Source organism: Gopherus evgoodei, chromosome 22, assembly GCF_007399415.2.
Source record: "Gopherus evgoodei ecotype Sinaloan lineage chromosome 22, rGopEvg1_v1.p, whole genome shotgun sequence".
In the NCBI taxonomy this organism is placed as follows: domain Eukaryota; kingdom Metazoa; phylum Chordata; order Testudines; family Testudinidae; genus Gopherus; species Gopherus evgoodei.
In genome coordinates this window covers 2,816,057-2,838,990 of record NC_044343.1, presented here as the reverse complement: position 1 = coordinate 2,838,990, position 22,934 = coordinate 2,816,057, and the positions used below count along the sequence as shown (strand labels likewise).

The 22,934-nt window shown below is 40.5% G+C and overlaps 1 protein-coding gene across 5 annotated transcripts in view; it reads right to left on the bottom strand.

The window, feature by feature from the left end:
• Nucleotides 1-22,934, bottom strand: part of GATAD2A (GATA zinc finger domain containing 2A) — an 89,242-nt gene that overhangs the window by 52,404 nt on the left and 13,904 nt on the right. For 3 of the 5 annotated variants that reach the window (XM_030540211.1, XM_030540214.1, XM_030540212.1), the window contains exon 2: nt 9,418-9,495. The exons of the other annotated variants lie outside the window; for them this stretch is intronic. The gene's annotated coding sequence lies outside the window, so the exon portion shown is untranslated. The remainder of the gene's footprint in view (nt 1-9,417; nt 9,496-22,934) is intronic. 5 annotated transcript variants of the gene reach the window in all.

Sequence of the window (22,934 nt, the reverse complement as noted above, 5' to 3'; positions counted from 1 at the left end):
CATGTTGCTTGGGAGGGACCACCATTGTAGGCAGGCAACTACTTGGGGCGGTACCAGGATAACCCTGTCCAGTCCATCCCGGGCCTGGGAGTACTAGGAGGCTAGCCAGAGCTGAAGGGGCCTCATTCCGAGCCTGGCATGGTGGACCACGTACGTGCATGCTGCCATGTGCCCGAGAATCTGAAGGCACGCTCTTGCCGTTGTCACAGCCTTCCCCATGACCGAGGCAATGAGATGTTTGAGGGTCTCGAACCTGCCCAGAGGGAGAGAGGCTGAGGCCCGTAAGGAGTCCAGCAGTGCCCCTATGAATTCTATGCGCTGAACTGGGACTAACGTAGATTTGTTCTCGTTCACCACTAGGCCGAGATCTGCGCATGTGGACAGGAGCAGTTCCACATGGGCCTGCATCTGGGATGGAGAGCTGCCTCCGAGAAGCCAATCTTCCAGGTATGGAGAGATCTGCACCCCTTTCCACCAGAGATAGGCCTCTACCATTGCCAAGCACTTGGTGAAAACCCTGGGTGCCATGGATAGAGCAAAAGAGAGGATCGTGAACTGGTGGTGAGCCAACCCAACCAGGAACCTGAGGAAGCGCCTGTGCCCCTCAAATATATGGATATGGAAATATGCATCCTGTAGGTCCAGGGCCACGTACCAATCCTCCGGGTCCAGGGAGGGAATAATAGAGGCCAGAGATACCATGCAGAACTTGGAGCAGACCATAAACTGGTTGAGATCCTGTAGGTCCAGGATGGGCCTGAGCCCCCCTTTTGCCTTTGAGATCAGAAAGTACCAGGAGTAGAAGCCTCTGCCCTGGAAGTCTACTGGTACTCTTTCCACTGCCCCCAGGTGGAGCAGACACGCCACCTCCTGCCCTAGGAAGCAGGCATACTCCGGGTCCCTGGGGCTCAGTAGGGACGGGGGGTGGTAAGGTGGGGGCAAAGTGAACTGCAGCACGTAGCCCTTGGGAATAGTGTTGAGGACCCATTGATCCGACGTTATACGGGATCACTCCATTCAGAAGGCAGACAGACAATCGGTTGTAGAACACAAACTTTTTTAAATCGGGGGGGGCGGGAGGGGAAGAAGGGAGTCTCCCTGGCAACAGGCCTGGTGCCCCCTGCAAATAGTCAAAACTGCCTCTTTTCCTGCCTCTTGCCCTTAGAGGGCCCAGGCTGCAGGGCAGAGCGGGACTGATGTTGAGACCAACGCCTTGGTCTCTCGGACGGGGGCTCGTATCTGCTCCATGCAGGTGGAGCCGAAGTTTGCAGTCTGGGCTTGTCCTTAGCCAGTGGGACGTAGAGGCCCAAGGTTTGCAGGATGGTATGGGAATCCTTCATCCTGTGCAGAAGACATCCGTTTGGTCCGCAAACAATGCTTTCCTGTCAAAGGGTAGGTCCTGCATGAGGGACTGGTGCTCTGCCGACAGCCCGGACAGGAGGAGCCAGGACGCCCTGTGCATGGAAATGGCGGAAGCCTTTGAGCGGGCTGCCGTATCGGCCGTGTCTGATGTCACCTGGAGGGTTGCTTTTGCCGCTGCTGTCCCTTCCTTTACCAGAGCCTTGAAGTCCTTTTTGTCCCACTCCTGGAGGAGAGGTTCAAACTTTGGTAGGGGCTCCCATAAGTTAAAGTAAGGCCTGATGATTGGCCACTCTGAGCGTGCGGATCGCTTCTGGGCATAGAACAGTGACAGGAGTCGCACGACTTGAAGCCCGGGGCACGGGACATGCCCCAAGCCCACTCTAACTACTAAAAGTAACTGTATCACTAAGGTCATCTAGAGAAGCTGCAGCAAGGCTGGAGCAAGATGTTCCAACTACCTTCACAGGAGGCAAGAAGGAACTGAGGGTGGGGGCAGCGCGTGGCTCCCCTTATAGCACAATATAGAGGCACCATTCCAGGGGCTGCAGCAGTGCTCCCCCAGTACATGTACTGCTAAGGGAAAAAACTTCCAAAACTGATGCACGTGGCGAGCACACAAACCTACTGTGGAATACACATGAGTAATCACTCGAAGAACAATTTCTTGTATATTATTTTTCCCTTAACGCAAGTGCCATCACTTCAGGCACACTTAAAGCCACAATGCAATACTGTTAGGGATCAAGGAAAAATAAGCCTGCAACTAAAATTCACGTGGCTTCCCATAACTAACCTGAGGACACAGATCAGAAGCGGTTTGGTCTATGAAATCAGTGTTTTAACTTTAGATTTTCGTGTACGAGAGGGGAGCAATAGCGATGCTATAGTTAACACGAGGAGACACTTCATTACAGCCCCTATTTTTCTTAGTTTTACAAATTACTAAAAAGTGACTTACTTCAGCCCAGAAATCCCATGCTCTCTCAGCCCAAAGCTGAAGCTTTCTTTTTCTTTGAAAGTTGGTGGGAGTTTGTGTTTGGCTGATCCTGAATTATCAGCATGGAGGATGTGGATGGGGAGAGAAGAGAGGATAGGTAATTCTCATGCTTAAAAAAAGTTCAGACACATACTTGTGCCACAATTTCTCTGTTTTTTTTTTAAGCTTGCCCTAGATTCAATCCCAATAAAAGGCAAATGTTTTAATGTGACAGGAGAAATAGCTTCCCTCAGGAGTCATAACTGAATCTGACTTCCACATGTAACAATCACCCGTACCAATGTGTGTCAGTGGATCTCTGAACTTCGTTTTAAGTAGGATGCAATGTGGTCATTTAAAGTAACAAAACATAAAAAGCAGTATCTAGGTTCACTAAGAACTGGAGTAGCTGACTAGTTCTTGCTGGACAACATGAACTTCATTCTTTAATGAACATTCTCCAAGATGAATTTGGCATTTCAGGGATTCTCCTTCTAGCTAAAATGCTTTCTTAGACTGTATATGATCTGTAGGAGTGATATGTCCCCCAGATTTATACAACATACCTCCTCTTCACCTTTCCTGGGGGGTGGGGGGGAAGAGAAAGGATGTGAGCATGTGTCTAAGATTCCTCCTCTCTCTAGTTTCCAACATAAGTATATGGTGGACTATCCATATAAAGTCAAACCATGAGTGGGGCAAAGTACCACACAGGCTGCAGAAGAGTATTCAATATACAGCAGAACCCCTATTTTACAAGCTAATTAGGGATCAAGTTCTTAAAACTCATCTCAAAATTACAGTAGATATAGTGCACAAGTTGTTGTATAGTGCACTGTATCGCTCCATTCTTCAGACAACAACAAAGCAATTTCCAATGCCTTAAAGGCAGCAGAATGAGCAAGGATGTTGACTTGTTCTTCATCAACATCACTTTTGTTAGGTGATTCTTTCCCCTCCCACCCCCCAATTAGGAAAAATAGTTGATATAAAACTGGTCATTTGTAAGACTGATGTTCATAAAACAGAGGTTCTGCAATTCATACATAGATTTCTCATCCCTCCTGTAGCTTGGACACAAATATGAAATTGCTGGAAGAGCATTTTGGGTATTTGCAATGCATATGAATATATCAAGCATTTTTAAAAGCTTCCCCCTACTTTTTAGGGCTCCTCTCCGCACACCCCCTCCAGTGTAAGGAGTGGATTAAAACAGAGAAGTAAATAACTAAATTGCTGAATTAAGTGGCAGCAGTGTTCCCTGATTCATTTGTTTAGCCTTTGGTGGTGGTCCTTTTAGATAGAGAATGACTTGAAATCTACTGATCATTTTGGATTAATACATGTTCCTTTACCAAGTCTATACCATTAAATAAGAAATTTCTAGTCAATATTACTCCTTTCTCCCCACCTTTATATCATGTTGAGATTTACAAAGTCTTCTAAATTAAAGCCAGGAATTTGGGATAGCAGTACCCAAGTGAAAAACCAAATACAGAACCATATTTTATGCTGCAATTGAAGAGAAAAAAGGATTCGGGGGGGGGGGGGGGGAGGAGGAGAAAATAAGGTTAAAAACGCAGAAAAAATACTGTAAATGGAGATATAACCATCATTTCAGAGCCTATGTGCAGCACAGAACAGAACGAACCAAGCCCAGGAAAACAGGAAGCCCTTCTTTGCATGCAAGTGCACAGCAAGTATTTTATATATTACTGTTTGTTAAACAAAGAAGTATAAAACTTGAGATGTACTGCCTGAGCCACCCACTGGGGCTTAGAGCTCTATTTCACTAAAGTTAATCAGCTGGCTATCAGTACTGAGGAATGAGAAGCCAAAAGCAGAACTGGTGCACCACAGGAGAGGGGAAAAAGTGAATGAGCTTAGATCCTCAACAGCTGTCTCATGAGAACAGCTGGTGAAATATCAGCTATATACTGTTTTCACAGTACCAAAAATGCTACTGAATGAATTTGCTTAACTTCACTCATGCTTGCCAATAAAAATAATAAACAAGTTAGCTGTTAAAATAAGTTCTCTCAAGACTTGAAGTTGTATATATTTCTATCTCCTTGTGTACTACGATATCAGCTACTGGCAATTTTAAGAATACATGACATGTTCATAATATACCCACATGACTTATCTGCAATCATCACTGCATAGATTTTAGGGATCTCAGTACTGCATCAGATGTAGCATATTTTACATTTTTTTCAAGACCTCATAAGCGAGGGGCCACCCATGCAGTTCTGTGAATTCCTGCAGCTGTAAACACATCTGATTCCTAGTCATTATTAGTCAAGAAAAAAATCCAAGCCATACCACAGAATATTCTATAAAAAGCCTCTGATAGCCATTACATAAACATCACCTTTTGTGTAGAGTCTAAACTTCAGCTTATCAGACTGTGAACAGAAAGAGATTCTCCAGTGCAAAGTTAAGACAGTCAGAGTCTGGCCAAGCAGATGCTACAATGTTTCAAATGAGAACAAGGTGCAAGTATTGTTCTGCTATTAATGTACAGGCCATCTATAGAAGAGTTTTAGGGATGCCTTTAAAAACAAAAAAAAACTAAACTGTATGCTAAGGGTAAGACAAGTTGTGTAGAGTTTGCTGACAGGCAAAAAAAAAAAAGGGACAGAATGATTTCCCCCTGGATTCATGTGCCCTCTTCCTAATTGCGGGGGGCGGGGAGAGGAAGATTCACAGAAAAAGGAAGCAGGCAGGTCAAGCAAGGTTTGAGTGCATCTCCGTAAGTGAAGATGTTCAAAGAATACTGCAGTCTGTTTACTAAAAGTACCATGTCAGACTCAAAGCCTGGAAGCAATCTAGGCTTCCGATGGAGTGCAACTTGTGTAACCAAGAGCTTTGATGCTTTATCAGAAAGAGTGCCCAGGGTCCCCCAATTCACACCCCCGCCTACCAGGGGAAACAACAATGCACTGTTCCAATTTAATTCAAGACTCATTAAATTACTACTATTGTTTTTCTAATTGCCAGTGAAAAAAGAAACTTCCCAGAAATCTGCCACATTAAGTTTAAAATAAATAAATAAATAAATAAATAAATAAATAAATAAATAAATAAATAAATAAATAAAGTGTGCCACAATAAAAAAAAAATCCAAAGGCCAAGATGCTGCCCCTTCAATGCCCCTGTCCAATTTTTATTTATTGTTAAGAAACCTTTGAAAAAGTGTGAGTTAAGATTTTTTTTTTAAAGAAATCAATTCTTAACTCACACCTGTTTGATTTCTTTAATAAAAAAATCTAGGCAATCTAGGACTAGAACACACTGGTCACCTTACCCCTTAGACAGTAGATGGCTGCAGTCTGGTAACTCAAGATCTTTTCCTTACTGTATCAACTCAGTAATAAGAAAAGTAGCAACCAAAGGGAAGCTGATTAGTCCTGTGGCATGAAAATGACCATCAACAAAAATTTTTAAATGTTTTAAGTTTTTCTGGTATTGTTACTGAAGCAAAAGAACTAATCAGCAGGCCACATGCTGGTTAAAACAAATCTTGAAAACTGAGACTTGGGTTTTTTGTTTTGTTTTGGTTTTTTGGATAAAAAACAAGCCTAGCTTCTGAGATGCAGGTTTCTGACTGAGGCACTACAGCTCACAAAGGGTTAAGCCCTGCCATTTTGGTGCCATTCACTGATATGTCCATTAAGGGTGTTACATAACAAAATGGCAGACTTTAACCCTTTGTGTCCCATACTTTCACCATGCCTGAGTCAAATGAACACAGCAGTCTGTTCAGGGAATCAACCTATAAAAAATCATAATCCAAAAGGGTTTTCAGGGGAAAATAAGTGAGCTTGTTTAGGCTCATTAAAGACCTATGATTAAAAGCAATAGAAAACTTGCTTAGGAAGTTGCCAAGCACACTTTATACAAAAAAATGCCAAGATACTGCAAGAAAAAAAAAGTTAGGTCACCATCACTTTGCTAGCAAAGAAGAAATAAATGTGCAAGCAGAGCATTTATGATCTGCCATTAGAGTTCAATCATCGCAGATAATGTCATGGTGACACCAGTCCAACAAATTAGCTAAAGACAGACACACTGCTCTGGGTTTAAGGTTTTTTAGGGAAGAATTCGGTCTTAGGCTTTGCTACAGTAAACTCACTACTAATAATATTCTTGTATTTTTTTGGAGGACACATCTATGGTAATCATTTCATTCTATACCTTGTTTTTCCTCTATTGTCAAAGCTAGCTTTATTTCCGTTGTAATGACTAAGCAACATGATGTGGACTTAATATAAACATTGTGTTCACAATGCAACAGCTCACAATTCTCTTTTTAAAAATTGGTTATGAAGTAATTCAGTTGTCAAATTTAAACTTGACAAAAAATTACTCTAGAACATTTTTATTAAGATACCTTATGTATTTCTTCTCAAATCAAGCTCAGAGTTTCAAACTTCTATACATGAATGGTAAAGGGACTTCTGTAGCTGAAAGCCCATGGAGCGACAATACCACTTACTGAGGTGCAAATTGTTATTATACTGGCATGAGTCCATTTAAGCCAAATCTGTTTAAACTTGCTATAAAAAAATGAATTAAAGAAAAACTGCAGTATTAGGTAAGATCATGACAAACTTCTAGGAAAACATCCAAATATGTTAAGTTCACACTTCCTCTGTTCATTGATTGGTGTCTCTAATAAGGAGCATTAGAACCTTCCATTTTCTTTAGCGAGAGATTAATATGCTCAGCGTCCCAACAGAGACTCAGTGCTTTGAAGATCTGGGTTCATCGCACAAGAAAATCATTTAAAATGTTATGAGTAAAGTTAGTATTTATTTGTTGCTGTGACTAACATGAAGTCAGCTCATTTAGCTATCTCTGCAATTCACACTGAAATGAAGAATACAAGGGAGACATTCCCATTTTTTTATGCACACAAGCTGCCTGAATTTGAGCAGAGTATTATCGCAGAAGGACCTTTGTTGGAGGTACCATTTTTTAGGATTCATAATTAAGCCATTATTATATGATCATTTATGTACCTAGTGTGTTCAGCACTGTCCAGCACATAAAATGCAAAAAAAGAGAGAAAGGCAGGGCACAAAGACCCAGAGAAAGTTGCTGACCCTAGAAGCAATTCTCCACTTCCTCCATCCTCTTTTTTTATTAATAAAATGAAAAAAAAAAAAGTGTTGCCTCCATAGTTTTGTCCTGAGACTCATGGCTTTGAGTAAAATAATTATATGTATTTCTAGAAGGCATGTAGTAGCACTACTTATCCTGGGATCAATTTGACTCTTTTCCCCCCAAATAATCTAGAGATCAGGCTAAAAGACTTGTGGGTGTGAAATCTGCTGAAACCTCAAAAGTCTGGGTTGCTGCATTATAAGAGATTTCAAACACAGAAGGGCAGGTATGAAGCACAGCCCAAGTTGTTTCTTGATCATAGTCTACAAGTACCTGGGGAACTGAAACTTGACAAGAGGACTCTTCAGGCTAGCAGACACAGGTGTCAGAAGAATCAATGGCTGGAAGTTGAAACTAGACAAATTCACACTAGAAAGAACGTGTACATTTTTAACACTGAGGATAATAAATCATTGGAATATCTTACCAAGTTTCGTTGTTGCTCCATCTCTTAATTTTAAAATCAAGACTAGACTTTTTCTTAAAAAAAGATATGCTCTAGTTCAAGCACAGCTAGTGAACCTGAAGCAGGAAGTCCTATAGCCTGTATTATGCAGGCAAACTAGACAGTCACAATGGCCCCTTCTGGCCTTACAAGCTGTTGGTCTCCCTTTAATAGTGCAGAAACATGCTTTTCAAATGTTCTGTAGGGTGCTACATCACCATGAGAACTCTAGGACTGAAACATTCACATGACCTTATGGTAAAGAATACCGAGGTGTGCCAGCAGAAACAAACAGTTAACTGTGGCCTATTTCACATGTAGTTTTTCACCAAGATTCCAGTTTCTTAGTAGCTTAAATGTTACATATTGGGGAGATTTTTCACTATTTCATTTAACTTTTTGGTCTCATGAAAGGAGGAGATAACTTGCCCCCCCCCCAAAGTCTCCACTGCCTCCACCCCCCCAATAAATAAACAAACAAACAATTTATTTATGTTTCTCAGGATTCTTTTCATAGTATCACACTGTCCAGATTTGGGAACATAGGAGAAAGAGAATGGGAGTCATACCATCAGATTAGTAGTGCCTCACATTTGTCAGCTTGTTTGTAACATGTTGCTTTTAAAATTTGGTGCAAAGTTAATTTTTAAAATGCTTGGAAAAAAGTGAGGATTACCTTTATGTAAAAGATGCCAGCATCTGGGATTTGTTTTGTTAACCGGGAACAGAACCCTTCATAATGCACCTGCAGTCAGGTTTATGAGGAAAAAAACACTGCAATTTGTTTAATCACAAATGACAGTGAGAGAATCACAGCAAGGTCAGTCTGGAAGGGACCTCAAGAGGTCATCTAGTCCATCCCCCAGGTAAGCTGAACGTGTGTCCAGTTCTGGTGCCCAGAATGCACTGGCAGAGCTGAGAGAAGAACTCAGGAGTTCCATTACCATTCACACACACTTTCCTTTAAACCACACAGGTTACTCAGATCAAGATTCAGGGGGAAGAGGCATTTGTGCTTACTTTCCTGCTTCTCATGCTCTCAGGGACTGAAAATATAGTGCAGTTGCTGTATTTTGCTCAACTGGGAAAAGGTAGTAAGGACAACTCACCGAAATGGCTTTTGGCCTCAGTTTACCCATTTGTGAATTAGGATATTCATCTACTTCACATGTGTTTTGATTAACTGGAAAGGAAAGATGTTCTTATTGTTACAGCACTGGAGTGGGAATTCCAGAGAGTTGGAGTGGGAATTCCAGAGAGTTGGAGTGGGAATTCCAGAGAGTTGGATGCACTGACTTCCTGTGTCACACTGGGCAAGTTATTTAAACTTCTCTATGCCTCAGTTCCCTATTTAAAAAAAAAGGGGAGGGGAAATTGACTTTTTCCCAGCCTCCCATGTATGTTAGAGTTTGCAAAATGCTACCTAGCATAATAGACCATGGCCCTACAGAGCAACTCCTACCTGTCAGAGAAGTTCATGGGTTCCAAAGAGAATCTTGTCCACTTCTCCTGACTGAGCAATAAGCCTGCAGCGAAGATCCTTGGGAGGAAGAAGGGATATTTTAGTACACTTTGAGCTAGACTACAGAGGAATCTGATGAAACGACACTGGCAACAGAAAATGAACTTAACTACACAGTTTGTTCCCATCCTCCAACGAAATAATTGTTTTCAAGCCATAATTTATTTTATTTCTGTAACCTGTAGCATCAACCACTACCAACTTGTAAACAAAAAGGATACATCTGAGGAGAGAGAAAAGAAAAGATAAAATGCAATGTGTGTTTTCTAAACGTAGAGTTCTAACTGCTCTGATTGGGAAGTCTTGAGTTCCCCTCTTACAACTAACAGCAGGCAGTGAAAGTCATTGATGAAGGGGACAGAGCTTATTAAGCTCAACTACTTGAATCCAAGGATTAAACAAGAGGGTAGTAAAAATACCGTAGACTTTTCTACACTACAGCTTCCACAAGTAGAGAATTACAGGTCCAATTTTTGCCAGTGCAGCCACAGCCTTTGTATTATGCTCAGATTAAAATGATACAATTCTTAGAAGTATTCAGAAGCTACTGTGTTTCTCAACCTGTGTCACAAAAATCCCAGCACCACATTAGGTTAATATTCCAGTGTGTAGCCCAATGCTCTTAACAATAAGCGGTTTGATCCAAACACCTGTTAGAGTTGGAAACAATGTGCCAGTTTCTGATCAACAGCTTTGCTTGAGGTGGACAAGACTATGCCAGCACATCAAGGTCACACCAACAATGACTAGCACAGTAGGAGCTCACTATGAAGAAGTCCTGAGGTTTTGTCACTACTCACCTTCACCCCCTCACCCCCACTCTGCTTTGGCCAAAGAAAGTGAAAGACTATGCGGGGGGATGGGTATTAGAAGACAGGTCTTTTTTTTTTGTAAAAAATTAAGTCCCTGTTCTTAAGACAGTGCTTATGACACTATCCTACACCAGCATGCTTGATTTAGGACAGGGACACCACTGACAAACAGGGGAAAATAGCTTTATTTCAGGAAAGTTTCAAGCTGCTTTCCACTTGTTATTGTACCCAGTGAGCCAGTGGACTTCTTTTAGGAGCAGAGACAACTTAGCCAGATTCGTGTAACAAGACAACACTTGTCCAGTGCAGTATCGTTTAGTTGGGCCTGTGACATGAACATGGCTGCTAATGGCAGAAGAGCCACTAGATTTAAAGGATTTCTCAAGGACAAACAAAAACACAAGAGCCTTTGTGCTTAGCCAGATGAACAAAACCTTGGGCTGTGTAACACAAAAAAGCAGCCTAGAGAACAGGATTTCTCTAATCTCTCCCTCTCCTTTTACCCAATTCAAAGAGTAGGAGCAGAATTTGGTAATGTAATATTGAATAGCTCACCTGATTTCACATCCAGAAGTTTCTACACTATTGCAGTCAGGATCTCAACATTTATCCAAGCACTAACAATCTATCTCTGAATGCTGTTTTGCCAGTTCAAAAGTTAATTACAAAGTACTTGAAAGGCTAGAGAGTCATCTATTTGGTGGCAACTTCCCATGCTAACACTTAAAAACAAAATAAGTGAAATGCAAATATTTAAAGTGACTTGGGAAGAACAGCTACAAAATGGTAGATGCATACCACCGCTCCACAATGCAGATCAAACAGGTTATCTACGTGACTGGTCACATCTGAGATTATAACCACAGTTTACAGTGGGAGTTTCCAGTAGTGTCACATACTGAGCAAAGGGGGGTGGGTAACTTCTTACAGAAGCTTCCTCATATAGGAGGAGATAGAAGTGCTAGCTCATGCTCTTTAGACTGGCTCATGTTTCCAGAGCAGTTCAAGGGTTGACATTAGTAGGGTTCCACTCAAGAAGGAAGAGGATGCATTGGTTTAAGGATAATTGCAGTCAGTCAGTCATAAAAAAGAGATGATAGACTTGGGGCAGGGAGGAGGAGAAATGGGGAGAAGACTTTTAATTTTACTGTTCCTTAGAAAGGCATCTCACTCAACTTATTGTTTTACTTTGGATAATTATTTTTAATTAAATATTTTGCACCAATACTTTAAAATGAATGCTGACATACGGAAATATATCCTCACCCGAAAAGAGCAAGTCTTGCAACTTAGGGCTACATGGATTCAGAAGTATGTCCAAAGATGTTTATGGTAGTACAACTTTTTTTTTTTTTTTTTTTAAATAAAAAGAGTTCTCTCATCCTTCACATGCTGCATAACAAAATGCTTTAAAGAGAAAAGGAAGGTTTAAAGCACTTAGTAGGCCGATTCCTATTTATACAATCCACTGAATAGTTTAAAAAAAAAAAAAGAGCAAACTTTGCCATACTATTGGAGTGGCAGCCGCTTAAGCTGTATAAATCTATTCAAACCTCCCCCTCCCACCTAAGAGTTTATCATGTGTACTGCATGAAAAATTAAAAAAAGAAAAAAGCTGTAACTACAGATGTAGCTGGGAGTATAACAGAGTAGCATGCATGTTGTCAGACTGGTATCTGTTCCAAAGGTTAAGCACATCAGTACTGGACTGTAGGCGGAGCACAACTAATGCACATTGAGCACCAAAACTCCTCCTTGGAAGCTTGGCTTACAATTTCTGCTAAGCCACCAAGAATTCTGAGTCATTTCCCTCTTAAAAAGATCCAGAACCACTGTATTCTGTCCAGGAAGGCAGGGTAAATGCTGACTGCTCAATTGATGCCAGTGTTTCTCTTCAGATGAAAGGAAAAAAAAATAGATGTTATGAAAGCAGCACCCCTTTTCTGCACATCCCTCTGCACACTTCAATTGGGTTCTAGTAGTTTAGTGACCAAACAAGCTACATCACCAAGGGTCAGTGTGCTCAGAGACCCACAAAACTGGGTCTGGTACTTGGGTTTTGTTTTTGTTTTGTTTTTTTTATTTCAAGACGATTACACTGAGTCTAATGTAGGCTTCAACAGTTCAAAGGAACAGTTCTGGAAGCACTGTTAATGACAAAGTCCCCTGCCCAGGACTATATGAACAGATATGTATTAGTTTCTGGGCCCTGATAAAACAAAAAGGGCAGGCCTTACTAAGTATAGCTCATCCTATTAGTCCAATGCTTTTCTAATTAGTGCTCAATTGACAGTCATTGCCATTGCTACTGCAGTGCTTTCATAGGGTTTCAATAACTGTATAGACTGAAGGGAAGCCAGCTGCCTTTGAAGTATTGCATGCTGCATCCCAAACATCTGGCTTAGAAAGTAATAAATATTTCTTTTGCAAAGACTACAAATAGTAATACACAATACAGCAATGTAAACAAGGAAAGAGCTACTGGACAGACTTAAATAAATTAGCAGTTACAGTACTTCATTTTTTATTTTTATTTTTAAATTAACCACAAGTTGCAGCAGTGCAACAGAAATTAATTATTCTACCCCCAATCAAAGCTTCCTGGGCCAAATTCAGCAACAAATACCCTATGAAATGCCACTGAAGTCAGATGGGTTGCAGAGGAGAATATCTCCCTTAACTAGACCTGCAGTTCATTGATCAACGTTGCCTCAGTTTTGGTATTAAATCCATTCAGCTTTAATCAGAGTACAAAACACTATGTCTTTATTAAAGAACTACATTAAGTCATGCATCTTCAAAGTCTTTACTGAAAGGCATAAGCATGGTTAACTTGGATTTCCCCCCCACCCCAACAGCAACAGATTTGTCAGAGATCTTAGTGTGAGGGTACGTCTACACAGCGGAGACTATCCTGGAATAGCTATGTTACCATAGCTATGCCAGGACAATCCCACAGCACAGATGTAGTTTACACCAAATGGGGAGGGGGGGGAATCAACCCCAAAAACTCATTTCATCGATACAGGACTACCAACCTCCTGAACAGCAGCAGCTAGACTGTTGGGAACATTCCTCCATCGACATTACTGACCTAACCCCCCTCTAGATTAGGTTTAATTAACTACATTGGTCAGGGCTGTGGATTCTTCATTGTCCTGACCAACAGAGCTATGTCAACCTAATTTTTAAGCATAGACCAGCCCTAAAAATGTGTTGCTCGAAATGATAATTGCACTAGGTGTTAAACAAGGCCCAAGTGCAAAAAAGGTAGAAGCACTTCTTCCCTTGTACAAAATGAACTTGAAATCTAGATTTCCGATTCATATCAGGTTTTAGAACCTCTAGCAGTCATCATCATCTTCATGAATATTGGCACTGGACTCCCATATTGGCAGCGTCATGAGACTCAACCAGTTTCTTGCTGAGCTAGTGGTTTAAGTGCTTTGCTGCTGCCTAATGTGCACTATGTTCCTCTACTATGTACTTCTAGGGCTGACCCAGACACAGTCTGCCAGTGTTTCCATTTAAATGTTGGAGGGTATGTTGGTACTGAAAGGGAGGCAACATGCTCTAGTTGTCAGATTAATCCTGTCTCACGCAGGCTCCTTCTGTATTTGGATGAAATCAGTAAGCCAGTCTATGGCTTCACCCTCTCAGCGGGAACGATACCTGCTTCAAAATGAGGTATGGGGAATATTAGTTAAGGACTCTAAAGTTGTAAAATTGTATTTAAATAGCATTATTCAAACAAACAAACTTTACTTTGGAGGCCAGCAGAGAAGTAGTTAACCAGAAGCCCACTTCACTGTTTAAATGAAAACTAGTAACCTTTAGTACTACTTCAGCTAGCAAAGGCACATTTTAAAGCAGCATGGAAGTTAGTTTATAGTTTGATAAATGGATTGCACACCACCTTTATTAAAAAAAAAAGTGATAACCCAATCTGTGAAATGCTATAACACACTGTTACTGGCTCCCACAATTTCTTCAAAGTTTAGGTTTTATTTTTTTTTTTTAAATGAGAAAAATTACATTTCTAGCCCTCACTGCAGTGAAATCAACCCTGTAACTTAACTGATGTAGTCCCATCCCATGTTTATAGACGGAAAAAAAGAAAAAAACCCAGCTCTTAAAAAGGTATAAATAAGTTGTATTCATTTATCTTAATCGGAGAGCAACTCTGAAGCCTAGTGATAATGTAAAACAGGAACACAGTTTGCTAGATTATTTTAGTTGAAATACCCAGCTACTCTGGGATTGTTTTCATAACTTTACTATCATCTAGTCTTCCACATCTCTTCAGAGTGTCTTACTCTTGATCAAAACTGCTGACAGCAGAAATGACTGATACTGTGCTTTAAATATGAAATCTAAAACTTACATATTTGAGTTGATATGGTAATGAGGAGTAAGTTTACAAGGAATTGTGCTGAATTAAAAATAAATATTTCTAGGTTTCATCGATTCTAAATGATAGACTGAAAATATTTTGATTTCCAATAGGTGACAGAACTGAAGCTCTATCTAGGGATTTATGAAGAGGAGGAGGAGGATGCAGGTACAGAAAAGGATGGTTTTCCAACAACATTAGAGAAGTGCATTGGGATTTTTAACATTTTGGACTTCACATTGTATTGAAAATTGTTAAAATTGGGTAATCGAAACCAAATGTGAAATATCTCAAGGAGGTGATCATGTAGTTCATGGATTAGACTACAGCAGTTTATTTTATATACATATGGCCACCCCCGTACTCTCCCCTGCCCTCCTGCCCAAAAAAAGATTAGTTTATCTTTCAAAGTGGAATTCCAGTGGGAGCACTTTGGAGAGAGATTACAGCTACTGTGCATGCATTAGGGTAATATAAAAGGATCACCATGGTAGTTTATGTAAATTGAACCAGTGTGTTTCATTTTGGGCAGGTGAAGTATCTTTTTTTGCCTTTCCACCCAAAAACTGAATAAAAATATATTTAAGTCAGATTTTGATTTCCTATTAAAAATGATCAGGAAAAAAAAGGGGATATTTACATGAATTCCTATGAAGAGTTTCCATCCCCTATAGAACATCTTGCAGTGCATTTTCACACGCTCTTTATAGTCCTGAGGTAAATTTGACTGTGACAGGCCAGGTGTGAACAATGGCACAAATCCTAGAGAGGGTGAAGTTAAGCAGTCATTTGCAGTGCCACTAGTCCTTTTACTGTACTATGTAGTTAATATCAATGTCTGTGTAGGTAGAGTTGTGTATGATATTGCACACACAAAGGAGGTGGGGTGGAGATGAAAAGGAGAGAAACATTTTTTGGATCTTACTCCTTTTTTTGTAAGATTTTTTTTTTGTTTAAGGGCCCAACTGGGACCCCTTTGTCCTAGGGACTTTACAACACACAGTAGGAAAAAGCCCATGTCTCAGAGCATAGGGAGAGAGGAAACTACATCATAAGAGGCCGAAGCCAGATTCCTATTCCCCCATGACAGCGTTTTGGTCCCATGAGGCGTTGCAAGCCCTTCACAAAACACCCTGCAGCTAGTTGCGTTGTGGGACAGCTACCCATGGTGCACTGCTCTGTGCATCAATGCAAGCACTCCACCAACACAGTGAGCGTTATGTAGACACACAACCAACTTAATTACTGTGGCGGCTGGATGTCAACTCTGTAGTGTAGACAGGCCCTGACTGTCTGGACACAAAATCTCCTACATGCTACTCTCAGTTTCGAATTTGCTACTAGAAAAGTGCCTCACTCTGTTCTTACAGGCACTGTTCACTTTCATATATACTAAAAGAGCTACAATAAAATTAGTAACATTAAAATTTGCTTCTAAAGTATTTTGCAATATAAAAAAAAATCATTCCTAACTATTACTCCAGAGTCCATACACTAGTGATATTATATACAATCCACATGACACTTCTCCCTCTCCCATGAGTATCAGAGTTTGAACTCTCAGCCTTCAGATCCACATCACAAGCTTCTTTCTCTTCAGCTACAGATATAGTTTGATTGGGGGGTGGGGGGGAAGAGAAAGAGAAGAGAGAAAATGAGAAAGACACTCTCATCCTCTGTGTAGACTGGACCTGCACATACAGGGACAACACACTTTGCTAGGTGGTTATGCAACTGTTTAGGAGACAGAAAAGTAACATATTAGTAACAGTTCTTTGAGAGTACCACCTCTGCATATTTACACTTTTGGAATTGGCATAAGTTCAATGCCAGAAGATGCCAAACCCAGAAGTGGGACCACAGAAGGCCCTCAAAAAAGAGTCCTGGTTTTTATTCCTGGTTGTAGGAACAGAATGGTCTAGTGGTTACAGACAGCAGAATTAGGATATAACACCACCCTATCTGGGTCCTCTGTGTGGACTGAGCCCAAGACCTCTGGATGTAAAAGAGTATGAGATTACTGCTTGAGCCAAAGAATCAAAAAGTCTATTAACATGGAGGGAGAAAAACTAATAAAAAGGTGACAGTCACACTACGTGAGTTACACAAATATTTGACATTCTTTCTGAAAGGGAGCATGGCAAAAGGAAGAGATTTGGGGCTGTTATATTAGAGACCAGGGTCTATTCCCAGCTCTGCTGGAAGCAACTCTGTAAGTGCTGAGTAATGACATCTGCAATATTAGCAAACGATAGTTACCTCCCCTAATGTAACAGTGAAGCTTTGGATAAGGGCTGTGATTGGCATAGAAAATATTAACAATCAATGCAAGGGCAGGGATTAGAACTCTCGGCCTCCTGGCTTGCAGCCCAGTGCACTCTGCCCCCAAGTTACAGGGTACTGCGTCTCATGAGAATCTCTCTTGCTTTGTGTACTCAAATCCTGTTACAGGAGGAGCTTATTGAGCTGCTGCAAGAGTTCCTGCATCAGGGGCCACAGGCACATTGCTCATGATCTGTTTGAGAGAACTAGAGACAGAGATAGCATTTTTGTTACGTGCTTTTGAAAAAAAAAACAAAAAACAAAACAAACCACACACACACACACGATCCACACTCTGATGTGCCAAGAATCAAGTTCAGCCCTTCTTTTCCCAAAATCCTATTACTCATGCTCCAGGGCATGGCAAGCAGGAAGAATGAAAAACTCAGATGCTCAGACTCCCCAAAAGATCTAGGGAGAACCCTTCTGATATCACTAGTATAAACTTGATTTCTAGACCCTGACTGCTAAATCAAGATATTCCCAAATCACTAAGTGCTAATGTATCTTCTAATACCAAATATATTGCCCAAAACATGGCAACTTTAACAGAATCTGGTCTGAGTAAAATAGTAAAGAAGTCAAACAAAAAAAAAAATTAAAAATGAAGATATGGGAGAGGCAAAGAGAAAGTTTCAATAAATAGGGCTTAAAAGAAGGGGAAAAAATTAACACTAACTCAGATTTCTCAGAAAGTTCATTACTCAAAAGTCTGGCTCTGGTTACAAAGCCAGGGATGCCCAAGGCTTGCTGCACCAGTCAGCAATTTACAAAGCCAAAGTGTACAGAGCAAATGCAACAAAGAGGTCACAGATATTACATGGAAAAATGCAACACTGGCTAACCCCAAACAGAGACCTAACTCAGCACAAAATGGAGTGCATTTCTTTGCAGGTTGATTCAGAAGATCAGGCAGGCTCAAAATACCCAGATCACGATTTGGTTGACTACTCATGAATAGAAACACCCTTGATTGTCTTGGGTTACGTCTCTATGGACTCCAACAGAAACACAAGCATGCTGTCTGCTTTTCACTCCAGATGCAAGTTGTTTCATGAAATGGGAGAAGAAGGCAGCTTCCCAGGCAATCCTGAGAACAAGTTAGTCCCCCAAACCCAAGCCATCCATGAGAAGCTTCTATTGCCATCCCAGACACTGATACTCGACAAAATTCAGAATATGACATTAGGTCATTCATCCCCTTGTCAAGATAGGAAAAGTGGCATTTTAGGCAGAGGCAGTCCCATGACTACTCACTACCTTTGGACAGATCAGTTTTGTTTGAACTAAATTTAAAATCAGTTCTAAAACAAGTTAGCTGTAAAGCTATATTCATCCTGCATAGTTTGGGGCGGGGGACTTCTCTCCTCCCAGAGGGTACCCAGATATCTGAAAGAGGGTTTCACCAAAAAGCATTATGTAGTGTACAAATAAATGTAACTACAACATCATCTTCCCCTCAGTGCTTATTTTAAAATAGCAATTGTAAAACTAACAGTCAAGGATAAAGTCAAAGTAATCTTCTCAATTCTTTGTCATCTAGCATAAAAACCCCCACCCTCTGTCAAAAAAGGGAATAAACTACAGAACAAGATGGAAGCAGATGCACAGCTTCTTCAGAAAGGCCAGGTCCAAGTCCAAAAAATTCTCCACAGCTGTTTCACCTCTGTCTACCCAGATGTAGCTTCATAGAGGATGCATTGGTAAGACTGAATCATTAACTCACAACAGGTCTTAGCAAGAGGGTGACTCATATGAAAAAACAAAAATAGTTGTGTCTGTGTGTCAAAAAAAGACAACAGCTAATAAGCAGCCCAAAAAGCAGTTGATTAAAAAAACTGCAGTGCATTTCGTTAAATACAAAAGCTACAGCAGACAGAACTAAAAGCCAGATTATACTTCTTTACATTGCAGGAAGTAGTATAGTCTGAACTTGATTGTCTGGGGTAGAGAACAATCACACTGACTGTGACCCTGCACTGGGTGCCATTGAAATCAATTCCTCGTGCACACCTACCTACGCGAAGCTCCTTGCAGGATCAGGGCCTTTGTGACTAAAATACTAACACGGATGCTATTCTGGTGATGCTTCAACAATGCTACCAGACAGATTTGTTTTTACTTGTATACAACTGACCCTGTCAGCTACTCTCTCCACTGGCTTGTTGTATTAACAAAGTGTGTTAGTGAAGGCATATTTAAAAAACCTAGTGAGGCAAGTCATCTACAATAGCTGTATAAACACATTTTTCAAGAACTGGAATAACTTTTTTCAGGAACATAGGTACCCTTCTTCAAAAATAAAATGTAACATTTACATACATACAAAATAACTTGACATCACAAAAACACAAGTCTGCACCAATAATTTATTTTTTTCCATTCATATTTAATCTCTCTCTTACTTATAGAACCTCCACAGATTTAAAGTGATTAAGGAGACTTAAGGTGCAGGCTCCAGAGAATGGCAACATCCAAAACAAGAAAATAAGCAGGTGGTAGATAGGACATTCCAACATGGCTGGCTGCAACTCTTAAATCAGTAAGTGAAACATCTTGGTCTTTCATTTGTCTCTACAGAATCCTCAGGGAATGTATTCCATCACTCTCTCTGGTGTCTCCTGCTGTGATAGAAATTTGAATCCAGCCTGCCATTGCTCTATAGCCATTTATTGCTTATTGAATGCCAAAGCCTTTAACTAGCAGTCAGATACCAGATAAATCACATGTTTCTTGCCACCCTCCTCCATTTAGTGTCAGCAACTGCTTGATTCCTCCTGAAAATTGGGTTTCCACATCCCCAGCTCCACTGCTAGTTACTTGAAACGTGGAAACAAGATTTCTGGAGTTGAGCATAACACTTTACAGCAGAGAGAGATGAAAAATACTTTTAACCACATACACTTAAGTCTGAAGTAACAAGTTTAGTTGAGACAACAGTCTTAAACTTACAGAGGGGAGAAGGGAGGGGAAGGAAGAGAAGAGAAATCAGTCAGGACTGATTTAATGGAGGGAGTCTAAACCAGAGCTTGAGGGCCACACCTATTTGCACAAAATGAAATTGACTGCAGCCACCATCATTAATTCCAGAATGTGATGCCCCATCTTGATTCAGATTGCCTTCCAAAATCATGATAGAGCACCACACACTGAACTTGTGGTCTCCACAGGCCATGCTTCTATATTATATTAGTAGATCTCTGTAGAGATAATGAGGGCTGTGGGTCACATCTGGCCCATGGACTGCAATTTATCTTGGAGGGAGGAGAGGGACATCATCTTGTTGCCAACAATTGGGAATTTTATCTTATGAGGGAATCTAAATGACTGAAAAATTTGCGAGCATCTTTTGACCGAGAAGACAGAAGATAAAGAGATTCACACAACAAAGACAACAGAACTTACAGGTTGTGGTAACTTTTTTCCTAGAGGCGATGTTTGCTAAATACATTAATGGGAAATGAATATAGATAATACAAAGGGATAAACTAACACCACAGTAATCCAGTGAACTGAACACATCTGATCATTTATCAGTAGTTTGTGGCAGTCTGTATCAACCATGAAACAGAATTTGAGATTTAACCAACTGTTTAGATTTCCTTCTGCAAGAAATGACTCTGAAGCCCCATCTACACTAGACAACTAATCATTACTGGAAAAAAAAGTTCTTTAGCTGTTAGGCTTCATCTATACTGGCTGTTTAGGATCTACAATTCTCTACCAGTTGTAGGGACTGTGGTGCAGTCAAGGGATGCATGCACTTTTACCTTCAAGGGAATAGAGAAATATTTTTATACTGTTTGAAATACAGGATTTCAAGCTTTCAGATGGTCACTGGTTCCTTGAGCCAGCAATGTTATTTTGACACTTGTATAGAACTTGATATAGCAATACACACACATACACACCCATCCATCCAATGCCATCTTTTCTCACTACTAAAGATCAACACAGATTGTACTCTAACTTTCCATCATCTTATTTCTGTAAACCACTTTAATTCCATAGGATCCCAAACACATCACAAAATGTGGTTTTACAGTAAGCAGTTTACCCAAACACAAAAAAGCAAGCATTTCTGGGGTGGCAGACAGCAACCAGATAGGACATAATTACAAAGCACATATGTTCTTGGAAAGAGGTACTGTGATCAGGAGGTTAGGGCAAAACTATACTCTGATGAAGAGTCCTAGAAGACCATTAATGTACATACAAGACAGACAGAATCTTGTTTTTTTAAGAATCTTTAGTCTAGTTATGTGGTCAGAACTGTCATAGTATCTCAACATCTATCAGAGGTGCCCTTTCCAGAACTCCTTGAGCAGTGATCCAGGTAGTTTAACTCCATCTACCAACTAGCACACCTACTTCAACTGCTGGGATTCAAACATGTGGCTCTATGTGGTGAAGGGGCTTCATGAACCTTGTTGTTTGGCCCGCTTACTAAGCCATCATCTCCAATTAGTGATGATATTTTTGTTGACCAAAATTGTGATACAACTATCTATAGAGAATTTTTATTAATTATCATGAGACAGTGCAGAGCCAGAGAGAAGTTTCAAATGCCTTATCCATATCTACTGAAGAAGAAACTATTTTGAAAGTATATGTAAAGAAAAAAAAATCAATCACCCACTGCGCCTCTTTTCTCTGAACTCAGCTTCCCTATGCTACAGCAAAACATATGACCCCAAGAGTCAGAAGATAGTACTCTTTGCTGACTTAGAGATGTAACATGCAAAAACCATTACCTCTTTCAGACTCTGACAAAGTCCTGCAGAAGCTTTTCTACCTGCAAGTTGCGTTAAGGTTATAAAATGCATGCATAGACCAGACCATTCCAGAGTACACCATATACTTTCTCTCTCATCCCAAATATCTGACTTGTGAAGTTGAGAGACTGTACTAAAGTCTCCCAAACCATTTGCAAGGTACAGTGTATCATTCTGTAAGGAGATCTTTGGAATATTATGGAGAATCAAATTGGGGAGGGTGGGGTGAGGAAGAGAGACTTCTTGCTTATTACCTATTCCACTAAAGGAAATAAGTAAAAGGTTTATAGTGCACATCTCACTGTAGCAAATAGATATCCAAGAGTATCCTTGCATAGACCACTCTGTCTGTCTCACTAGTTACAAACTATTTGGACTGAGGGTCATCCTGTCCTGTAAATGAGAACAAAATTTTAATTTGTCTCATGCATAGTTACAGATACTAAAGTTTTAATGAGAACAGCAGTTTCCAGCTGATGTTGACATGGATGATTAGCAGTTGCTCAGCTTTGGAACTATTAATTACACAAATTGTTTTTTTCAAATACTGAAAAAACAAGTCATCCACTTGTTGACGCCCTTCATTTCCAGACGTGTTTGTTAAGGAAGCAACCTCAGGAATTCCACCTTCTTAAGCCACTGAAGTCCAGTTGTGGTACTGTTTGTCTTCAAGGACTTGTTCATGTGCATTGCTTCCTTTTTTTCCTAATGAAGACATGTTAAAATCCTAGGGTAATAAGGAAAGCTATAACTTTAAACACATTAGTTGGTTGATGTAAACTAAGTTCCCCCTGGGGTTTTCCTCAGGTTACATTCGTGCAGCTAATGTGTTAAAAGTTACACTTTTTCCCTAGAACAGATGTGGCCCAAAAGGAAAGGGTGCCACCCACAGAACATCTTATACACCTCCTCCCAGCTGGTGTCTAGTGAAGAATATACATGGGAGACCTGAGAGGAGGCTGTGCCACTCATCTAGTGCAGGTTTCTAATCAAGAGCAGAAGAGCAAGATAATTTGAAACCAATTTACCAATGTAAACTACTTTCAAATACATGCATTTAAAGAGAATGCGTACATAGAGAATTTAGATTTTGGGGTTTTTTTTTGGTGGGGAGGGTAATGAGGATGACATCTTGCATTGTTAACCAGCTGTGAA